Raw genomic sequence first — 12,342 nt, forward strand, 5'->3', positions numbered from 1 at the left:
TGGGGCTGTTTTGCCTGGAGCGTCGGAGGCTGAGAGGTGACGTTATAGAGGTTTACAAAATTATGAGGGGCATGGATAGGATAAATAGGCAAAGTCTTTTCCCTAGGGTTGGGGAGTCCAGAACTAGAGGGCATAGGTTTAGGGTGAGAGGGGAAAGATATAAAAGAGACCTAAGGGGCAACTTTTTCACACAGAGGGTGGTAGGTGTATGGAATGAGCTGCCAGAGGATGTGGTGGAGGCTGGTACAATTGCAACATTTAAGAGGCATTTGGATGGGTATATGAATAGGAAGCGTTTGGAGGGATATGGGCCGGGTGCTGTCAGGTGGGACTAGATTGGGTTGGGATATCTGGTCGGCATGGACGGGTTGGACCAAAGGGGCTGTTTCCATGCTGTGCATCTCTATGACTCTATGACAAGGGCTATATCAGGCCAAAGACAAGCTGTATACCCATGTACAATTAAGGAAGTTTATGCAGAATGGATGAGGGATGCTTCATTCTTCTGTCCCCCACACGAGCTTTCTCTGAATGGGAAGACATTCTATGAGTATTCAGAAACAGTGGCAGGTTGGTCATATAAATATTGGAATGAGAGTGTCTACCTCTGAATGTAACCCAAACGGGTGTTTCCAGTACTTAGGCAACTCCGTCAGCTAAGGGACCAAGAACCGCTGAAATCCAGTTTACCTGATTCACCCACCACCATTTCCATTGTGATAACTTAGAGTTCTTTTCTTTTAATCCTTCTGATCTATCCCCTACCTGACCTTAGTCTTGTCTGACCAGTCTGATGTTTCTCTGCCAATCTTCCATTTTCCTGACCCTGACCCTTGCCAAGGCGCACAGTAGAATAGAACAATCTCCCCTGACCCTGGCCCTGCCTCCTAGTGAATACTCAGCCCATTGCCTCCAAAACTAAGGCAATTCTACTCTTGAATCCCTTTACTCAGTTGCTTAGTGAGTTTCCCATCAGGGATGCAATAGCAAACGCTGTTCTGTGGTGTTCTGCAGAATTAGTTAAATGTTGATTTTATAAAAGTTTTTCATCCATTTCAGCACCTCCAACATCTGGTTTGAGTTGGCTTAAAACCCTTCAATTAGAATCTATTTTGCAGTCATTTTGGCTTTTAGTCACCGTTGTGTTTTTTTGTCTGTTCGGGATCATATGCTGGAGTCTATTCATGCGAACCTTTTTTAACATTGTGCTTAATTGACTAATGGTCCCAAACAGAGATCTTAATTTGAAACCTCACGAGTTACTGTTTGCATCTTTTTTTTGAGTCAGCAAGTGAATTTAAAATCTTCAGTTTCTTTCAAGGTGGCCTCTGTTTTGCAGAGAGAGAAACTACAGATATTCATGGGGAATATAATTTTTCATTCAATGTCTCATCAGAGCAGGACTTGGACCTTTTCCAAAATTCCTTTGTGGAAGCAATTCTGTAATTTCATCTGGGACAATAAAGTGAATTCTGCTGCTACATATGGTGTCCATCTCAATGTATGGATACTCACAGTCGACTAGTGTTAAACATTATTGAAATGGAGGAGAACCTCTGGTACTAACAGCAGTTTGTTTTCTCTTATGATCACTGCTGACCAAGGCAAATGGATTAATTAATATCATACAAAAAACTTGGTTTTAACCAGCATCTTATGAATTAGCACTTGATTAAAAAAATAACTGGCAAAAATTATACACCTCAAATACTGCAGAGTTTGCTGTATTATTCTGACCAATTTTTTTATAGCTTTTAATTTATTTACCTCAATGTAAGTTGTGGACCAGACCAAAACCCTGCAAAATACATTAAGAAGGTAGCCTATTTCTTATGTTAAAGGCAAGTTGCATTCCAGATGCAATTTGATTGGTCAAACTACCAGCCGTGAAGCAAATCACACTTTATTCATACACCACAGTTAAACTAGAAATAAAGAAAGAATTGGGATAACTTAAGTCTATTGGAAAACATAACAGGATAATAGATCATTTAACGACTAAGCGTAACTGTTTCAATTTAGTAACATCCCATAAACACACCTTTGGCAAAGGCAAATTCAGTAAAATACATTGTCTCACGTGCAATTCTAGCAGCGGGAAGAGAATCTCCCATTTTTAGCTGTTCACATGAAGAGGATAACAGCTTCCACATCCAGCTTCAGGACCCCAGCAACTGCTGATGAAAGCTAAAGCTAAAAATCCTGGTTCTGTGGGACCTTGACCTACACTCGGGCTGCTTTTATTATCCCAACGACTAAAAAAAATCAAGGTCTCACAGACTGTTTACTTTATTGGCTTTGGAGCAGACTGCGTGTTATCTCTGTCTCAATCTTTCTTTAAAAAAAACAGGACAAAATGCATTTCTTAAAGCTATAGTATCATCACAAAATATGCTTATTGTTCTATCAAAAGGCCATATTGAATATCAATGGTTGGTTCAATTTCAAGTTAATTTCTTCTCAAATACTGTGATATACGAGTCGTCAGTTGAGGGAGTAAGTAAGAGAGCTGTCTGCTGGTAATTTTATTTATGGCAAAGCTGCATTATTATAGAAGTGATTTATGCTGTAAATAAAGTCTAACAGTAATGTGTATACCCTCGTGTTATGTTTCTGATACTTAGTGTGTGTTTTTATTTTGATTGTGTGGATCTATGGATTATCCGGAAAATTTGATTGATAACCGCGCTCCTAATCCCATAGGTGCTGGATAATAAAAAGTTTACTGATAATAAAAATATAACTGTGAAATATCTATTAATATAAAATTATATTAATGTATAGAATATTTTATATTGTGTAAAATATTACACTTCATACATGTAAAACCACAGAGCGTGCAGATCTTGGATCATGTAGTGAGAGAAGAAAGACTATATGCAAGACTGTTGTATGACTATCCTGTGGATGGCAAAGAGATTTCATGCTCCATGTTTCAGGTGAGAGAGCCGTTGTCAGAACTGGAGTGTCTCAGTTTGTTGCTACTGAATTTTATTATTCCTCATATTTTCTTTCCCAGGCAGAAAACCCAGGTCTAAGAAAATATCAAATAGCAGGCTGTAGACCGCTGTAGGGCAGCATGGCCCCTCAAGCTTGCCCTGTCATTCAGCAAACTCACAGCTAATCTTCAAGCACAATTGCACTTTCCTGCCTTATCCACATATCTCTTAATTCCCTTAACGTCTCCACCTTGAGTATGCTCGGGGACGGAGATAACAAATTTCAAAGATTCAAAACTGAGTAAAGAAATTTCTCTTCATCTCATTGCTACTTTATTGTAAGCTGTGATCCACTCATTCTAGCCTTACCAGCCTGGGGGCAACAACCTCTTAATGTCTACACTGTTAAATCCTTTCAGAATATTGTATGTTATAATGAGATTACCTCTCAATACAGGCGCAGTTTACTCGATCTCCCCTCTCAGGTCAACTGTTTCGTCCTAGGGATCAATCTAGCGAACCTTCCTTGCATAATCTCAATTAATGGCTACCACTCTGTTGGTAACTCTCTGCTTTCCTTTGAAATGGTGATGTGAGGTCTTTTAAATCTAACCATGTTGACAGATGGAGCTCAGGTTTACTGCTTCATCCAATAGACAGCATGTCCCATTTCCTGATGAAAGGCTCTTCGATTCTGCAGCTCCTGGGATGCTGCCTGACCTGCTGTGCTTTTCCAGCACCCTGGTTTTGACTCTGAACACCAGCGTCTGCAGTCCTCACTTTCTCCCTGTCCCACACTGTGACATTCTCAAAACATCATTCCAGAAGATCTGTCTGGATTCCATGCTCAAGATTCTGCACTGAGATTTCAATCCATCTCTTCAGTTCATGGTGACCTGACCTCCTGGTTTTGACACCGTATGTGCAAGATTGTTGTATGATAATCTTGTGGATGGCAAAGAAGTTTCATGTTCAGTGGGAATTTCCATGGTTGGGCATTTATTTTGTGCTGAAAATGTGTTGCTGGAAAAGCGCAGCAGGTCAGGCAGCATCCAGGGAACAGGAGAATCGACGTTTCGGGCATAAGCCCTTCTTCAGGAATGAGGGCTTATTCCTGAAGAAGGGCTTATGCCCGAAACGTCGATTCTCCTGTTCCCTGGATGCTGCCTGACCTGCTGCGCTTTTCCAGCAACACATTTTCGGCTCTGATCTCCAGCATCTGCAGACCTCACTTTCTCCTCATTTATTTTGTGCTCCCTTGTTGATTGTAATGATATGTACCTAGCTTTGGTGATCGGTTTTGATATGACTGTTCTTTTGATATTTTGAGATGGAATGATGTAACCAGTGGAATGCCACAAAGATCATTCTTAATGGCCTCAGTACTTACTAGCCGTATCAATGACTTGGAGGAGGATTAAAATGTAGTGCATCTGGATTTGCTGACAATACAAAAATAGGTGGGAAGGCATTTTGTGATGAGGTCATTGAGTTGATGCAGCAACGTACGAGGAAAGGAAGCACTTTGGGAAGAAGAATCAGAAGCTAGATTATGAATTAAATAGTGAGAGAGACTACAAAGGTGAGATCTAAATGTTCCTGTGCATGTATCACAAATCCTGAGATACAGCAGGTCATGAAGAAGACAAATTGAGTTTTAGCCTTTATCGCGGAGTGGGGTTGGAAATTAAAATTAGGGAGGTCTTGTTACAACTGTATGTTGGCGAGGCTGCACCTGGAGTAATGTGTACTGTTTTGGTTGTGTTTAAGATAGGATTGTGTGGGGGAACAAAGAGATTCACCAGGCTGATTATAGAATGTGTTGTGTTAACAAGAATGGCTAAACAAGTTGTGCCCTTTAAGTGTTCAACGAGGCGTTATCTAGATTTTTGATATATTGGGAAGTTGAAGGCGATGCAGAGCTGGCATCAAAGAAGTTGAGGCCTGGGGCAGAGTAGCATGATCTTGTTGTTGATTGACAGGGTAGGTTTGAGGGGTTGAATGGCTTAATCCTGCTCCCATTGTGTTCTTATGAGACTGTTTTCACCAGAGCCTCTGTCCTGTTACAGCAATATATTATCTTGGCTTCTGATGAAACTATTGTTCACATTACTGGTTTCCTGTATGTCACATTTCTCCACTCTTTCTATGGCAGGATTACTTTCGTGGCGCGGGCACGGATTTTGATTTCCAAATAGTGTATGGCTGTTACATGTTTTGTTGCTCTGGTGTTGAAGATTCTGTGTCACACTATTGCAGGCACTGATTCCATAATCAGTTATTGCTCCTGACTCCTATCCTATGCTTAGGGTAATAATACAGATCCACCTCTTCTTAAAACCCTTCAGTAATACAAGCTCACTGTTTGATTATTCGGTAAATCCTCGCTCTCGACTTTATGACTAAAATAGCACAGCATCTTGTACACAGCACATGACCTGGGCTTATTGATGTAGTTTGATGGAATAAAGCAATCTCTACAATTTGAAAAGTCCTACAGAATAGATTGTACCTTGCATCTATATTTTTGCAAATATATGTTTTTAGGTTGAATCTTCATGCAAGTTTTATATCCATTATCTTTTTTCCTGAAACCTGTTTCTATGGAAACTGGTTACAGCCTCTGTACAGTAACCTAGAATATGCAGTGCAGTAACAAACCATTCAGTTCAACGTGTCTGTTCCAAGTTTCTGCTTCACTTGCACCTTCAACCATCCCTCTTCGTCTAATCCAGTCTTATATTCCTTTCTTTTATTGAACTTCTCTTTAAATACTGTACATCCGTACTATTGCCCCAGCAACTGCTTGTGCTCCAGAATTCCACGATCATTCTTCGTGCTAAAGAAGTGTTTTCAAAATTTGCTTTTCATTTTATTTGTTACTATCTTACAATTATAGCACTAAACATTGTATGGCATGTATCCCATTCAACTTGGAATCTCAATGGTCTCTACTGCTTTTCATTCATTCCCAATTGACGCAGCCCCATCCCCTTAATCCCACTGTTTACAATTCCAATGGATTATGTCTCATTTTCTGGATTCTCTTTGTATCCAACTGCAATGCATGTAGTCTCAGGTCCATAGACCCACCTCCTGGAGTCCCATTGTATACAATTCTAACCAGCTGCACCCGATTCCCTGGGCTTCCATTGTATAGGATCTCTTATACATTTTCTCACTGCTATTGTAGACATTTTCTCACCAGTGTACAATGTGGTCTTCAGATATTTTGCTTCTTGTTGCTTGTTAAACTGAATTGAGTCAAATTTCATCCAGTGATGGAGAAATACCATTGCACTCTGTGTAGGATGTTTACTTTACATGGTCTGGTTTTGTTTGGATTGAGCAACTCAGTAACTGACTTTGCAGGATGTACTCTGAAGCCCCGTTAGTGGACATTTATATTCTAGAAACATGCCTCTATTATCTTCTCAAAACTGCAACTGTTTTTGTGTCGGCAGTCTGTTCAGGTGTACGAGATACCAATCCTCTGGTATCCCAAAATATCTACACGTGCCTTTTCAACAAAGGGACGGGCTAGCAATCGGGAGTGATAATGCATTTTTAAAGGCAAGCTTTCTCAGCTGGAATTTTTTTAAACTTCACTTAAGCATATCTGGCTGGGCCAACATTTATTGCCCATCTCTAGTTGCCCTTGAGAAGGTGGTGGTGAGCTGCTTTCTTGAACCACTTCAGTCCACTTGCTGTGGGTTGACCCACAATGCCCTTAGGGAGGCAATTCCAGGATTCTGATGCAGTGATAGTGAAGGAATGGTGACTGTCTTGAAGGGAAACTTGTAGGTGGGGGTGCTCTCCTGTATCGGCTGTTCTTGACCTTCCAGATGGAATGTCATGGGTTTGGAAAGTGCTGTCTAAGAATCTTTGGCAAATATCTGTAGTGCATCTTGGAAACGGTACACACTGCTACTACAGAGCATTGGTGATGGAGTGAGTGGATGTTTGTGGATCTAGTGCTTTGTTCTGGATGATGTCCAGCTTCGAGTGTTATTGGAGCTATAGTTATCCAGGGATGTGGGAGTATTCCATTACACACCACTGACTTGTGTCTTGTAGAAAGTATTTAGGCTTTGGGGAGTCAAGAGATGAGTTACTTGTTGCACTATTCCCAGGCTGTGACCTGCCTTTGGTAACCACTGTTTATATGATGTGACCAGTTGAGTTTCTGGTCAGTGGTAACCCCCAGGATTTAGACAGTAGTGGATTCAATCGTGTACAGTTGTAGTTGCCCCTGAGAGGAAGATGCAAATGTGTTGGGAAAGGTGCAGAAGCAATTCTCAAAAATAGTTCCAGGAATGTGAAACTTCAGTGATAGTTTGTTGAACTTGTTCTCCTTGCAGCGAAGACAGCTGAAAGCAGATTTGATACAGAGTTTCAAAGTCATGAGTGGTTGGTTGGAGTAGATAAGGAGAGCTGCTCCCGCATGTAAAGAGAAAAGAATGATAGAATGTAGATTATATAGTGATGCGCAAATAAAGCAAGGGTAATGTAAGAAAAAAGCTTTTTCACACATTGGGTAGGTATTAGCTGGTTTGTGATGCAGAATGATGCCAACAGCCTGGGTTCAATTTCTGCACCAGCTGAGGTCCCCATGAGGGTCTGCCTTCTTAACCTTATCCCTTTACACGGGGCTTGGTGAGCCTTGGGTGAAACTCACCACCAGTCATCACTCTCTGATCAGAGCAGCCCTATGGTCCTCTGGGATTATGGCGAGTACTAGTTATCAGATATGGAATGCACTCCCTAGAATTGTGGCGGAGCAAGGTTCAATTGCAACATTCAGGTGGTGATTATTTGGATTGAAATGGTGCGCAGGGGTAGAGGGAGTAAGGGTGCGCAGGGGTATAGGGAGTAAGCAGGAGATTGACAATAGGGGATAGAACCAGAGCAGGCATGATGGTCTGAATAACCTCCTTCTGCACTGTAACAATTCTGTGATTCTCCAGCTCATCCCATGTTCCCTCTGTGGGTACTGAACACACTGTCATTGCATAACTAACTCAGCACGGATGAAGAAACCTTCGTTAAAATTGAAATAATTGGAAAGATCACTCAAAGTCTGCAACAGTGTTGTATACCACATCCCTTGACAAGAAGATAAAAACAGTTTCAAACTCAATTTTAATAATAAAGCCGTGCTTGAGTTTCCACTGGACAATCCTGTCAACGTTGTAGCTTAGCAGTTGATTCCCTGATACGGTGCTAGTCTGTCAAGAATCAGGGTCGTTTTGCTACCATTTCCTTATACACTCACTGGAACATATACGAGGGAAGGGTCAAATGACAATTGCTGCAGTACTGAAGCTAATTTACATGAAAACCCATTTCACATTTAAGCACAATCATTTGTAGCAAGACTGCACACACAGGACTAAATGAGTCTTGCTAGCTGCAATAATACTCATTCGGACATTGGCGACCCTAATCAGCTGCTGGATCAACTTTTAATATTTTTTGGATGAAATCATCAAATCCTGTTTTTCATTAAAATTAGAGGGTTCTATATTAATATCCTAACTGCACGCTCAAATACCCTGCCTGCTAAGACTGCTGCTTTGAAAACATTAAGCTCTGCCAATACAAGGCGAGGAATCCAAAATTGAAGTTATTTTCTGTTCATATTTTGCAACTTTATTAAAGAGTTACTGAGGAGGTTTGAAATGAAGTTTGAATTTGATGCTGGCTTTATGGAGCCTCACATACTTAACTCTTGTGGTTGGAGACAGAGTTTACAGATTACGACAGCCAATAAGGAAAATTAAAATTAAGAACTCCTCTACTCTCTGCACTTCGTAGACCCAAGTTTCTTTTGAATGAAGTAGAAATGACTTGTATAGCACCCCACCCAATAGATGTCTGTCAAACGCAGACATGCTGTATCAGCAAACTTATATTGATGAAGCTGAGGTTAAATGTCTGAAACTCACGCGTATTCTACAATATAATTAATTACTGAAGAATCTAAGTGTCTGAAACACTGAAGTCATAATTAATCCATTATGGCTGCTTCAGAGCACAGGAATTGCTGTAGCCTATTGAACCCCTCATTCCTGCTCTGCCATTCATGGCTGATCTGCAGCTCAACTTCATTAATGTGTCTTTAATCCATAATTCTTGTTTTTTTTTTATCTTTTTCTAAAAGAAAACTGCCGATCTTAGTTTTGCTCTCCCCTTATATTCAAAATTGCATTTCAAGTCCGACATCTTGTGTCACCAAGATTGCTGTCATTGACACGTAATGTCTCATCATTTCTGCTATCTACATCACTATTCAGACTTTAATCACCTTAATTCTACTTTTGTTTTGGGGGAAAAGAGATGTGCTGTCAAAGCTTTCTATCTTGTACTCTTCAGGACATTATTGCAAGAATATCAAATCTCCAATGAATCATTATTGGAATCTCCAATGAATCATGTACAAAAAGAAGGTGCTGATTGGTTAACAAATGCATTCTCCATGGCAACATCTCAAATGATCAGAGACCACTTGCTAACCAATCATTACCATCTTCTCATGCAGTAAGTTGTTGTTGCTTTGAAATTCAGCATTTGTGCAATTCTGACCTGACAAATGCAAATTGAAAAATTTCAACATTAAGTATCCTACTTCTCTGGAAATATTTTTATTTTTCTTTTAAAATCCTGTTGCCAATACCCACCCTGACTCCTCCATGTACTCTGTCTAGTGCCAGGTTAATTTGCCCATCAGATCTGTCAATTTTTACCTGCGGTGTTTCTCTGTTTACCTCTTAAAATCTATTCATGGCCTCAACCACTCCACTCAGGTGATTTCCTCCAATCTTATGCCCCCTCACAGATTTTCTGAAGCCAATTCTGTCTTTCTGTACATTTACATCCAGTCTTAGAGTCTGTAGTGCAATAGTTGTGCTCTTTGAAATGACTTCTGTGAACTACTCTCTCATGTGCACTCTCTTCAACGAAGTCTTTGACCAACTTTTTTCATTCCTCCTTCATTTAGGCCGGCATGGTGGCACAGTGGTTAGCACTGCTGCCTCACAGCGCCAGAGATCCGGGTTGAATTCCCGCCTCAGGCGACTGACTGTGTGGAGTTTGCACATTCTCCCCGTGACTGCATGGGTTTTCTCCGGGTGCTCCGGTTTCCTCCAACAGTCCAAAGATGTGCAGGTTAGGTGAATTGGCCATGCTAAATTGTCCGTAGTGTTAGGTAAGGGGTAAATGTAGGGGTATGGGTGGGTTGGGCTTTGGCAGGTCGGTGTGGACTTGTTGGGCCGAAGGGCCTGTTTCCACACTGTAAAGTAATCTAATCTATTCTAATCTAATCTCCTCTTTGACATGCCATCTGTTCTTTTTCTGTCTGTAAATTACCTGTGGGGTGTTCTTCAATGTTAAATGCTCCAGATCAATGTGAGTTGTTCTTGTTGTCATTGTCCTTGACATCCATAATTGACATTGCACAGTAAATTGGCACGTGCATTAATCTCAGCTGGAATCTAGCCAAAGCTGTCTACCTTCCGTTCATGATTATCAACAGTGGGAAACCAAGTCATGGTTGGAAGTTGCTATCATTTAATAAATTTGAGCATTGCTCCTCACTCGACCACTAAAATGGCAGATATGTAAAAGATGCTGTGGTATGCAGATTTCTTTTCAATCAGTTATTTGCTCCTGTGCAGTATAATTTACAAAATAAACTCTTCTGGCTTAGTGAGTAAATACAATTCTCGGAATGGTACTTAGTCACCCACAGGAAGACCATCTTTGATTTCTGAGCTGTATAAATATTGCTGACTTGGTCTAGGCAATAGATTACATATTGCTCCAGATTGTTCTTGGTTGATCCCTTGCAGAGTTAGGGGAGGACAAAATTGCGTTTGGGACAACATTGAGTTTGGCTGTGATGCATTCCATTTGGAATAGCCTGGGGCTGCTTGCTCACTCAGATATTGATGATTTATTGGAGAGCAGTTGACTCCCTTAGGGCTGCAGATAGCAGAAGAGAAATCTTAAGATGTCTGTTTTTCAGACGCCCGAAGAATTGGATCCGCCTCAAAGCAAATACTGTATTGTCTTTGCACTAATTGAGGTGCGCAATGACTAATGCAATTTCTGCTACTTCTCAGAGCCATTACCTTAAAGAAAAGAGGATCAGCAAACCGGCCTCAGGTTTCACATGTGAAGCATCTCATTTCCTCTGGTGTGAGGCACTGAGACAGGGAGGTGAGAGTCAAGGGAGTGTGTGTCTGATCCCTGCCCATTGGTTCCCAGTTTTGTTTAGATTTCTTAAGCCTCCCATCTGTGCCCAGCCCCAGAACGCCACTCCCTTTCTGACCCCAATGGGATCCAAGAGTGGGAGCCAGATGTTGTTGACTTTTGCAGATTTGTATCAGCTGCTAGACTGCTGACTATTGGGTTTCTGACCACCTGTTGTGTCCCTTTCAGCTGTAGTATTAAGGCGGGCATTAAGTGAATAGGAAAACTGGGCAAAGATCCTGCATGTAAATGAAAATACTGAGTCTTGCTGCATGACTTATCCTTTTCTAAAGGCTGCATTAATTAGATAGAGTTGGCAAATTTGACCAGATAAGTTTTTAAAGTGTCATTTTAAGCTTCGGTGAAAAGCTAGGAGAACTTTCATTTGTAAGATCTGGACATACATCCAGATGTTCAGACTTGTTGTTTGGTTAAACCTTATTTCCCCAGTTTATGTTTTGGGATCTGGATCCACATTCAGATCATCTTTAGGCAGGATATCTCTAATCGTGCTTGTAGTACAGGTTGGGGGGAGGCTCTGTGTAGGTGTGAGGTGTGAGGGAAATCCAAAAGATAGTTATGTCAGACCATATGGTCACAGCTGGAGTCCTGTTTTGTGAGGTCACCCGATTTTTGCTTTATCTATGCAATGGTTTTTGATGTTTGCAAATGTCAAAGGAAAGAACAATATATTAAAAGCAGGGAAGAATGGCCTTTTTTTTCTGCTTTGTAAGTCTTCTAGAATCTAGTACCACTGGTCCAGAAGTACAAGATCAGAAGAGAAGAAGGTAAATCTGGTATTGTGCATTAAATTCTCTCCTGGACTGAGGAAATGAAAGCTACCTTTGCTGTAAAATGTCTTTATGAAATGTCTTTGAGATTAGCAAATCTTAGTGGTTTTTAGACTACATCTCTTGCTATTTTTCTTTATTTTTTGATTTAAAGACTAGAATGTCAAAGGGTTGTTTTTAAAACTAAGGACTGGGGAAGGAATTTCTGCACTTATGAAAATAGGTTATTGGAACTCATTGTGAGCTTTGTTTACACTGCTGCTTTAGTAATGGGGAAGTGAGATAAGATGGCCAGGCTCTGGGTTGTGTACATATGGAATGAGATTTAGCCAGTAACAGAGGATTTATTGGTTTTGAAA

Source organism: Chiloscyllium plagiosum, chromosome 35, assembly GCF_004010195.1.
Source record: "Chiloscyllium plagiosum isolate BGI_BamShark_2017 chromosome 35, ASM401019v2, whole genome shotgun sequence".
In the NCBI taxonomy this organism is placed as follows: Eukaryota; Metazoa; Chordata; class Chondrichthyes; order Orectolobiformes; family Hemiscylliidae; genus Chiloscyllium; species Chiloscyllium plagiosum.